This window comes from Phalacrocorax carbo, chromosome 6 (genome assembly GCF_963921805.1).
Source record: "Phalacrocorax carbo chromosome 6, bPhaCar2.1, whole genome shotgun sequence".
Taxonomy (NCBI): domain Eukaryota; kingdom Metazoa; phylum Chordata; class Aves; order Suliformes; family Phalacrocoracidae; genus Phalacrocorax; species Phalacrocorax carbo.
Window position 1 is genome coordinate 19,346,485 of NC_087518.1, and position 12,254 is coordinate 19,358,738.

The window sequence follows — 12,254 nt, forward strand, 5'->3', positions numbered from 1 at the left end:
AGTATTCGAGCGCAGCATGGGGAGAAGAAAAAACCCATTCAAAGTACACAAAAAGAAAACACAGATTCATCACCTATTTCCCTGCAATATTCACATTTTTCTTTTGCTTTTTATGCTCAATAAAAATATGAAAGTAGAACTAAAGAAAGAAGCATGTAATTTGCAACAGTAGTATTAGAGAAAAATTACTTATTTCTAAGCATCTCTATTTACCAAACCACTACTTCCACACAGTGGTACTGTAGAACACCAGGACAGTGGAATGAAAAAGTAGATAATTTAACTAAAGATTGTCCCAAAGCATCTCAGTTATTTTCCTAGACACTACTTCCCGTAAAGAGTATCCTTGCAGAAACCCCCAAGATAGAGGTCTGTGTTTAACTTCTATTGTACAAGAAGAAAGTAGGATAAGGTGGTAGAACACTGGAAAGGTACATAATTAGTATCCTAAATAAATCTTCTGACAAGTCCAAAATGGAAAGAGAATAATAATATAACTGGACAGAAACTCTCCCATTCTGGGGATTAGCTCTGATTTTATTCCTTAGTGGGCAAACTGCTCAGCTCTTATTGACCTGTATTTTTACTGCTGACAGACGAAGTTGACATCACTTATAAGGCAGGCTTGAGAATCCACTTTCAGGCATTTAATTTCATAAGCCATCTAGCTGAAAGGTGGTTGCAGTGAATTTGCAACTGTGCACAAAGGTCTAGACAATATAGATTTAATTTTGAATCCTTTTCTAGCATACGCATACCTACATTCATTTTATAAAAAGTGATTTTTTCATTTCTTTAAGCAAAGGTGTTCCTGCTACTTAATTTTGATCTACACATTTGAATTTTAGATGCTGTCTGATAAAAAGTAATTTTTATTCAGCAAAGAACTCTCCCAGAAAGGTTTTCTGGACATTGCTCCATTCAGAACAGTGTCAAAAGGGCACAGACTTAAAGAATCTTTTCCCACAAGGTGTGTCCCTTCCTGGGCTGTCATCCAACAGATGCATGAGAAACACCCACTGACCACAGAAGAGACTAGCATAAGGGACAAAGGTGACAGCTGTACAAACATATTTTCAATGCCAGGTTTATCCAGGACAGTGAAATGCTTGGTTCTTAACCTTCTTAAGCCATCATACATAAGTCTCCCACTCTGTTTCCAAGAAAAATCAAAGGCAGAGCACTCCAATATCTGACTTCAGAGAAAAGCCAAACATCTTATAAAATGAAGAAGCTGGATTTTGCCTGTGGCAAGTTTTACAAAACCTCTTTACACTGCTTAAAAGGCTGGTTTTGTTTTTGTTTTCTGTGTTTCTACCTCTTGGCTCTTGCTTGGAAATACTTGGGCAGATCTCAGTTTTAGCATTCAAATTACAAAGTATCCATGGTGTGTTTGACACAGCTCCAAGACAGCAACGTCACGCAGGCTACCCTGTGCTGCAGAATCGCACAGTCACCAGAATCTGCCAGGACACAGTCCGCAACTTCTCTCCAATAGTGATTCAGAGCAGAAAGAAAATCAGAAAGATGTAACCTAGCAGGGTGAAGCTTTTTAGTGTACAAGGGAAAATAAGCTAACTCATTAAATAAATGAAGACAGAAGGAATTCATTTAATACAGAAATGGGGACTCCCTTTGGTGTCTGGCTCATCAATAATAAAGAAATAACTGATGAGTTAGAATCGGGTAATGCCAAAAAAGACCCTGACTTGCTTGGGTACTTATTCATCAGTGACGTGTGTTAACATTTGGCCTACATCAAGATTAATTTCGAAACCAATTGCTTGAAGGGGTCTGCAAGTAACAGAAGGGATTTTTCAGTCATCTGAATACAGTCAACCTTGTCCTTCTTTATTTCTTTTACATTAAAGACCTTCAGATTGTCTGAACTAGACTACAGGAATCAACAGAACTGGAGCAAAATATTCTGCTGCCTTCCACTAGAACAAGTCCAGGACAATTCATGAGTATGCAGACAGGTTTACACACTGAGACTGATGCAGATAACAAGAACATACTTATAGCACAGACTGTGACTCTATGGTTCTAGTCTAGGGTTTTCCTGAACTGCACTGCTTAAAACAATGTCACTTCATATAAGACTAAAAAACCAAGTAGATTTGAACAGAAAATAAGGTAGACAGCAAGGCTGGTCAGGAATTCCTCAAAGAAATACTAAGACTTCTAACCTGATGTCAGAAAACCCTCTTCTATCTGGATGATGGCACTGGTGCCACTTTTCTGGCCATTAGTGAGAGTCACTGCAGCATACCTTGAGGTGTCAACAACTGCTTGAATCAGCCAGCAGCAGTGACAGAAAAAATATTTTATTGTGTGATGAAAGGGAAGCACAGGCATAAAGACCTAAGAAGTCTGGATTGCAGAGATGATGGGGCTCTGGCAGCTTTTTTCAGGTCCAAGGACACCCTCAATCACCATGGCCAGACCATTCTAGACAAAGCAAGCAGCTGAGCAGGCAGTGGGAAGATAAACGCTGCAGGTATAAAACTGCTTTCAGGTGCAGCAGCAACTGCTGTTCCTCAACCCAAATAAGGCTTCTGATTACTCCTCATTTAAGTATGTGCTCCATTTAAGCTAGAGTCTATTTCTCAGGTGAGAGGAGGCTTTAAGACCTGCAAGGCTTAACATTTGGCAAATCTTCTGGATTTCTCAGCTCAAGGTATAAACAAAATGTAAATACCAACTTACTTGATACTAACTGGTATTTTCCTGTAATTGTCACATTGCTTGCATTGTGCCTCAATCACAGTATAATGTATCCACATGAAACCAGGAACCTTAAAAAAAAAAACACAACCCCAAGAATTATACCTGAGTCAGCATCATAAACCAGTCTGAATCATTATGAGACAAACAAGGAAGTTAGGAAACTCTGTACAACAGGTATTTTCATTGGGAATTTCCTCTTTCATATCACTTGAGATATTTTAAATCATTTCTTGTTGCAGAAACTGATTAGAGGAACACTGACAGAAAATTAAACATTCTTCAAAGTTAGGCATTATATTAATAGTAACAAACGACAATATCCTCTAAACTCAATCTCTTGACTGTTGGCATATATAGTGATAGAAACATCTTGATACATTCATAAACACATTAAACCCTTTTGAAAAACTGCACCCATGTACAGGCACAGAAGACAATACAAAACTTTCATGGCCATTTAGACAGGCTAAAGAAAAATGTATTCATTTTCATCTGATTGAAGTTCATAAGTAATTCCCACCAACCCTAAACACTCAAGGGGAAGAATAACCAATTTCCCTACTGAGTCCTGTTTCAATAGGTTATAGAAACCAGATGAAAACACCAGTTTTTATAATCACTGACCTAATCAAATGTTTCTGGCAGACTCTGTAGCAAGTGAAGGACTATAAAAAGAATACTTTAGTGTTCTTTGAAAAGTGTACGAGCAAGAAGTAATGAGAATTTTGGTGACTTGCTCTAGATATTTGTGTAATAAATTTTGTCTAGACAATAGTTAGGAGAAAGAATGCTTTTGTTATTCCCCACCTTTGTCCTTTAAATGGAAGTACAAGAAATAACCATCATTCACACTCAGTTTATTCTTGAAGAATCCTAGAGCTGGCACTTTCAGTACGAAGAGCCTGAAGTAGGCAAATGGACAGATCACAGTTAATGTAAAGAAAAAAAAGGCAGTGCCACGTTCCTTTTAAAAGCATTCCCATGTAAAAGACCCAACCATCTGTATCAGTAGCATCCAGGCCTGTGATGTTCCTGCAAGATATTCTGGGGTTTATAATTTTTTGCCTGAAAGAAACTACTTCCTTGCCTGGAAGAAAACACTTCAAATCCCCAGCCAGCAAAATCCATTAAAGAAGGGCCATATAGACAGTCTCAGATCGTTCTAGCTTGACCTGGATTTTCCCTGCCCTAGTCTGTAGATTTATCCCAGATCTCTCCCTACACCCTTATCAAGACATTGATATCAACTTTATTCCTTACCTGCCTCCTTCATCCATTACGGTCACTCACCTGTTCCCTTACCAAAGGGCAACCTTCCCTTTTTATTTATATAACCCTCTCCCAAATAAATGTACATCTCAAATTGGAGAAGCTATAATATTAGCAAGCCCACTCGGTGCCATTCATTATCTTAGTTACTTCACTATACATTCTACTCTTCCCTTCCCCTTTACAGTTATCGTGTCTTTTCAAGTATTTTCTGAGTTTACACAGGGTTGGGTAAAAAAGACTCTTTCAGGCACAACTACAGTAAAAACAATATTAATAACTGAAGATTTTTTTCCTCCCAAAAACTTAGGTCTCAAATTTAAATGATCGCATGAGAATGTCAGCTGTCACCGAAAATAAGTTTCTAGCTACCACATCTGCAAGATAAAAGCATAAAGCTGACCCAAACACACTCCAAAGTTTCAGAAAATAAAGAAACCCCTGCTTTTCATATTTTTTAGGCAATTTTTTTAGCCTTGGTTTCTAAAACTTGAACAGTGAAATTATCAGCTCTGACACTGTGCCTGTTTCAAGCTGAAATTTGGCAGTCATTTGGCAATAACTATGATAGCAAATACCACAGAAAACAATCACAATCAAAATATGTTCTTCCACACATCCGTAAAAGCTCACAAGGATTGAATGCAGGATCATATAAAATCATGATTTTTTTTCCTTTGCTATTTCAAACATATTTCTTCTGCTTATAGTAAAACACAAACAGAAAATAAAAGGGGCAACATGGGTGGTTAGGAAACCAAGTGTAGTTTGCAAAGAACGTAACAGAGTTAGAAAAACTGTAGCATTTCTTGTTAAACAGTCACCTTGCTTCTTATTTATGACGTTTGGGTTTTACTTGAACTATTCAGGAAAGAGTTTTGTGGAATAGCAGCTGATCACAAGTGGAAGGGATGGAACACAAGCATATGTAACACGTGCCCTAACTGCAAGAAAGACCAATGAACTCCCTTCAGCTCTTCTGTGCACTATCGAATGAAAAGAACAATGTTAAAACTATTATTGCAGACTCACTGAAGGAAAATATTTCATCCCATTCTCCAAAACCTTATTTAACAACTATGAAAAAAAAATCCCAGTAACAGTCAGAATCACAGAAAGCTTGGAAAGAGCATAGGAGAAAGAAAGGAAGCACAATAATACAGATGCAAAAGAACTTTCACATTTAAATGAGATTCAACCTCCTCATTCATCAAGACACCCATTTCACAAGTACAAACTTATCTGAAGATTTCCAATTACTCTGATGTCCCTTAAGTGGGACATAAATACAATTCCTACTACTACATTGCTGCAGTCAAAGACAAACTTGAGGCTTTTTCCCCCCCTCCCTTCAGCTATGTTTGCAACAACCATACAATACAGCTTTCCCTTCAGGGAAAACAACAGAATTGTAAGCCTAAGTCATCCTGTGAGACAAAGATAAGCAGCTTCTGCTTCATGATGGAAATAATTGATTTTGCAACTGATGATTTGTAAAGAGTTACAAGCTACGTGATGAAACCTGACACCCTGAACAACCAGATCCTGACAGAGAAAAGCTTCAGCAGCTATGGAACTGAACTATGTACTATATTTCCATTTGACTTCAAACCTCCCCATGGATAAAAGCACTAAATGCATTTTAATACATGCCTGAGCATCTCATTTTAGATGTTTCACTTATAATGCAAATAAACAAGAAGAAAAGGTCACTAACACACAACCTTTTGTCTAAAGATGTTGTTTATGAAGAACTGCATTCCTGCATATCCCCTGGGGACTATTTACATTAATGATTTTGCATCTGAAGTTCCTTACCTGTACTTCATATACGTCTGAGCTAACAACACACCACAGCTTAGTAAGTTACTCTCGATTTCAACACTTTGAAATGAAGTTTTCAGCAGAACTGGACATTGACATAGCTCACTGTTCTCCATTCTAACTGCTCTTTATCATGGTTTTCCTCAGTAAGGAACAGTGACCCTGTAAGGTAAGCCTGATCACATACTATAAGTGTTCACCCAAGTGCTGTGCAATGTTGTCCAGACTGGACTTAGATACTGACATAATAGCAAGATCCCTTCCTTAAACAGGTGCTTTTCAGACCATCTCCCATATATTGTAGCTCCTGAATTCAAAGTCTGGGAAACCTGGTATTTCAGGACCCCACTTAACACTGTCTAAATTTCATCAGAGCTTGTTTTGGGACAGTAAGAGGTCCAGAACAGAGTTTGAAATTACCAAGGTTAAGTGGCAGATCATATACTAGGAATAAGCAGAAGACAAAGCCAAAAGACAGTGCAGAGAGCCAAGCACCCACTCCATTCTTGCACTCTATACAACACTTAACAGATTTCACTAATAAAAACAAATTATGATCCTTTTAACTAAATATATAATCCTTCTAATGAAAATTTTATTGGAAAATCTTAATTTATGTTATATATGCAAAGATCCTCCATATGTAGCAAGCTATTCTGAAATGCAAGTTTATCAGCAAGTAGACACAGCGTGTTCTGCAAGCACATGCTCTATGGATGAACACTTCAGCACAGCAGCAGCTTGAAACTGAAGCAATTTCAGCCACTGCAGACCTAGGCGTGGTTTCTTTATCTTTGCAGTTCATTCTGCTTGCCCTGCAGCTGAACTTAATCTATTAATATATTACAGTGAGGAAAGATTTCCTCTAGAGACAGCAATGCACTCAAAACAATAAGTAACTGGTATTGTTTTCATCTTACAGAGAAAGCAAGTGATCACATAACAGCTCTCCTGGTCTCCAAATACCTTATCCTCTAAAACATGCTCCATTCTGTTGGGCTCACAGAAGACCATTTCTCCCAAATCAGACACAATATTGGTGGAACCAACATTTCTTCATCCGCAGTGTAAAATAAAACATGAGTCAGAATCTCAAAAAACAGCATACTGCTTCTCTTAAATATGTTCTGAAGTACCAGAAACTTCCACAAAACAGGTAGAAACTTGATACGATAAGAAACCAGCATAAGAACACCAATTAAACTGCTACTTTTGGTCAAGTTTATTAATAGAGTCTTAATAATCTGACCAAAGTCAGTGTCTCCAACTTTTCTAACCCTTCAAGTCAAAATGGTTAGGAAGACACAAGTCTAGATCTATTGGTCTTAGGTCAAAATAGTCTATTAAATAATTTGTTTAAAATGTTCTTTTTTATAGAGGTTTTGGGCCTTGATGTGGGTGCATTAGTCAGCCACAACAAGTCCCAGGGTATAACAGTACAAGCCATTACTCTCAACAGTTTAGCCACACCTTTATTCACACACAGATGTTACAATCTCCTATCACCCCTACAATCCCACCCCCCTGATATATATATATGCAACAACATATGCTTAGATAAAAACACCCACCACCTTTACCAAACCGGACCACTTCTTTTTTACTGTGGTAACAGCATATTTAGCTGGAGAGCTAAGAAAAAGATGAGCCCAACCTTTTGAATCTCTTCCATATGACAACTAGGAAACTTCTTTCTGTCAGCTTATGCTGGAAATATGCCAATTAAATTACCTACCACACTGGCTATACACATTAATCAGCACTGTAAAGCAAAACAAAGCGGTGCTCAATTCAGAGGTACCCCAAACCTCATGTAGGTAGCTTACATACTTCTCTGGATCATAGCAAAACTTCCAACAGCTTGCAGAATAAAATTTGAAACTGGAGAAGTGATGTACAGTTTTATACAGACACATCTGAAAGCAATAACCATCATTAAGTGCACATTCACATGTCTCTGGATATAAGGCAGACTTTTAATAGAAATCCTCATAGTAAGACTGGGATGCCTCTGTGCTGTGGTATAAGTTCTTAAAGATAGCAATTTGAAGCCCCTCTATGAAGTAGATTTATCAGTCTACATTAGTTTCTCTTCACAATAATACTATATGGTAGATGTCAATACAAATCTAATTAGCTGTATTAACATCTACATCACATCTTTCGGTATCGCTGGTCTATCAAGCTTCTCAGAAAAATGTACCTGCTACTGAAATTTGAGCCAAGACTTGTAGCCCATGTAATATTTCCAGGATCTGAACAGCAGCTTTGTACCCACATCAAAACAAGAAAAGCAAAATGATCCAGATTGACTCTTTGTCAATCACTGCACAATTTAAGATGTAAAATTATAATTGCATGCTGTCAAGGGAAAAAAGTTTTAGCCAAGAGGGTTTTTTAGGCTTTTTGGTGGTGTTTTTTTTTGTTTGTTTCTTTTAGTGCATTTATGTTCCTGCAATATCTTCAATGAAATAGTTTTGTAACTCTCTTTTAATGAAGCTATAAAGAAGAAAGCAGAATACATTTCCTGGCAACAAATCACTACCCGGCAGGACTATCTACTGAGTTTTTTTTCAATTGCCGCAACTAAAATGCACACGTTTCATTTTGCTAAAACCACGTAACTAGTATTAAAAAGGGGATTAAATTCGAATGATAATTATTCCTAATGCCCAAAGAAGTGTCCCTCCACCTGCAGATATAGTTAATAGCTGAGAGAGTAATCAGTCAGATTGTCCTGAATGGGACAATGTTCTAGTCGACCTTCTCATAATTATTAGTAGTTCTTTTTCAAGAAAAAGAAATCAGAATCAGATTTCTCCCCCCCCCCATATTACCGAAAATGCATTTCTGGGCCAGTTTTACAGGTTTCCTTAGAACTCCTTAAGAAAGTCTTGCACATATGGAAAAAACCAAAGATTAATCAAAAGAACTTAAGATATGAAAGAGTTCTCTATCCACTAATTTAAACAACTTGGGGTTTTTTAGATATAATGAAGTTAATTCTGTCATCCTAGCAGATACTGTTACCACTTTTCCTTCCAATTTTGTTGTTGCTTAGCATAACGAAACAATTCTACTTTCTTATGTCATTGCAGACAATGCATTACTACCTCCATAAAAAGAAATCCTTTGTATGTATTTCAGAAATACAAGTTTCAGAGTGCATCAACTTATTTCCATTGACAAACTATATGCTGAAATACTAAGTTCATTGCTAAAAACTTAGCAAATTAACAAATTGTGTCACACTGACCAGAAAAATGCTACCATCTAAAACTATTTCACATAGTTAGATGTAATATCCTGAAGAGATAAGTAATAAGCCCCTCAGAACCAACAGACATTATTGCTTTAGAAACTTGCAATCACATTTTACATGTTTTTTCACTATGTAGTTTGCATCAGGTAAACATAGGTAAAAAGCGTACTGAATATTCTCAGTATGCACACTGAATACTGTACTAAAATTTCAGCAATAACAGGAAGTTTGTTCGAAGTGGCCCAAGCCAACCGTTATTCTCTCTCCCTGCCTCTCCAACATCGCAATCACTTGGAATGTTTCCAAAATTTCTGCCTATCTATAATTTTAAAATAGACCAGGAAAAAGAAAAGTAATTTTGAAAATATCATTCAAACACATCACCACAGTCATCAGGTACAATAAATGTGACTCCATCTCCAGAAGGATATATAGCTCTTCCTGTTATGTGCAGACCCTGTGCTTTAAATTAAAATATACACAAGTTCAGTATTCTGGAAGAATAAAAGTGTTTCAATGAACAGCTATTAGACATGAGATGAACCACAGAAGTTCAACATATATAGACCACAATGTACACCAGAACTGTTAAGAGCTAGTTAGACAGTGGCTTAGTCATACAGTTATTCCCATGTTTTACAATAACCTGCCATTTTTTTTATGTCTGGGCATTTGATACATACTGTCTGTCTTTTGAATTACTGTGCATTCAAGTAGGTGGAATACATAGTTCCAGGGGAATTCCATTATAACTTACCATAATTTAATCTTACCGCCTACTATACCATCAAGTTCCTGTTGTGCATACAGATTACTTCACTCCAAGTGTTTAACTTGTTTCTTACTAAAGCATTTGAACTCTGAAATGGTACATTTTCTAAAACTTGATAAGCACCTGCAAGGAAATAACTTCAGAAGAATCAGTCATATCCTTGCATTCTTAGTTTGTGATCACTGTACTCACATGCTTCTATTTTTATTAGGATATTTTGTAAGTTACTGATGTTTTTATACCTTCCCTGATTAAATAAAGGATTAAGAATTAAAACCACAACTTTATGAAAAATATTATAATTTAAGCATCACAGTATTAAAACATTTGAAGAATAACTTGCATAAACAATACATTTACGTCCTAATAATATGCCCCAGGGCACACAAAATTTCTTCTCTGAATATCTTGACATTTCATTTTTGTTATAGAGGCAAAAAAACTAATGACAATTTGCATTTATTGATTAAAAATAAATTCACCCAGACTTTACTAGAAAGCACTCAGGATGGATTCCTTCAATTAATTCAAAACAGCCCTCCCATTTTGGCACAAGCACAGATCTTGACTAACTGTGGCTTACACAGCAATGAAGACAATTAAGCTGTTCTCAGACTTCATTTCTCCTGAAAGGCATCAGATTGAGACAAAGTAATGCAACCTGAAAAGGAGACACAGGAGCCCCCTGCCACACGATTCTGGCAATATTCATCAGCTCTAGAGGCACTATGCCTAGCAGTAATTCACGAGTTAAATATTTTGTCTCTAACAGAAACACCTGTTTAAGCCATCTGCAAATTTTTATCTTGTGACCATTGTCTACCAGAAGCTAGACTAAAACTAAAGGTATATTGTATATTAAGAAATATCTGTAAAAGAAGAAGCAAAGAACAGAGCAAAACAAAAAGACAAGGAAGAAAGCATAGAGGAACACAGAAGCTTACAAAGAACAACAACATAAGGAATATTCCACAGAAGAATATTCCCAATGGGACAAAACCAGCAGGGAAAGTCTCAGAGAAGAAAATGACAAGGTAAAAAATAGACAGATCCAAGCTGGAACTTTGGACCCATGTGCAAATGAAGCCAGTAGAAAGTACATGGCTCCGCCTGGGAGCAGACCTCAGTGCTTGAGTCCCCATTTGATTATTATTGCCTGGAAACAAAATAGGTTTGAGTTCAGATTAGGATGATATTAAAGCTTTCTGCTATGTTGTTATACTCCCATAACTCACTGCAATAAGTATCACAAGCCTATCAAACAACTCTTCAATGTTAAAAGGTGAATTCTTGGTACACCCGGTACATGAATTAGGATTCATGGAATGAAATCTTTTTAGTATGACATACCAGGTAGCTATGACTATTTTCTGAATAAGTATTTTTGAACTCAAGACTTAAATGTTTCTAAATGGGAACAGCACTTCAAAATGCTTTCTTCCTTCCATCTTCACACATCTGGAGTCAGAACTTAATTCATGAGAAAAGCAAGCTAGATCCTGAAAACGTTTACTATTTAGAGTAGTTTGGTGTTTACAGCTGGGTCAATGAAATGCAGCCATTGGGCCTCTGATCAGCTTGAAGACCCACACCTAGGGACTCACAAATGCACTTAACTTCAAAGAAGCAACTGCAGTACATGTGACTACGTGCGTGGTTTTACTTTATTACATGCTTACATATATCATACTTAAAATTCATGCTTATTCATACATGCCCAAATGCATGTACGTGGACCAAATGCAATTTAATCACTTGAACTCCATGTGTGACTGCAATCTAATTTAATGAAATCATTATAGGTTAGGCTCTTTCATACATGCCAGAATCATCATAAAATCTCCAGCTGCCAAGAGGGAGAAATTTTGCTGCCTTCCTCCTATTGTCTTTTCCACTTACCCTACATCTCCCTCAAGCGCAGAAACCCTTCACTGAGCCTATGTTTTTCAACAAAGAGGCAGAAAGTTGACCATGTTTGTTTGGGGTTTTTCAAGGTTTTCGGTTCGTTAGTTTTTTTCTTCCTCTCCCTGGGACAGTTTGCTAACATTTTAATAATTTTAATCAAAGCATAGAGTTTTCTAGCAAGCATCAAAGCTGGCACAAGGTACTTCGTAAGAACAAGTAGGCAGGAAGACAGGAAGAAGATGGGGGGTGATATGATTCCCCATTTCAGCAGCAGTGAGCTGTTAAGTCTATTCACCCTGTTTAAGAACCATTCAGATAGCAGGCAGATATTTAGCAGTTTTTGTTTTACTTCAGGAAAGCACCCAACCAGTTAAGTCACACTCAAGAAGCTTGAGTACCCACAACAGAATCCAGCACCTACACAAGATAAGAATCACTTCACCTTCACCTTTGTAAGTTCGTATACACGAAGCGTGCACGCAGAAACGGCTC

General features: G+C 37.1%; 1 long non-coding RNA gene across 1 annotated transcript in view; it reads right to left on the reverse strand.

Moving 5' to 3' along the window:
• Positions 1-12,254, reverse strand: part of LOC135313853 (uncharacterized) — a 61,610-nt gene that overhangs the window by 39,866 nt on the left and 9,490 nt on the right. The window contains exons 2-3 of the long non-coding RNA XR_010373345.1: positions 3,538-3,632; positions 2,710-2,798 (exon numbers count right to left, since the gene is read on the reverse strand). This is a non-coding gene — a long non-coding RNA (uncharacterized LOC135313853). The remainder of the gene's footprint in view (positions 1-2,709; positions 2,799-3,537; positions 3,633-12,254) is intronic.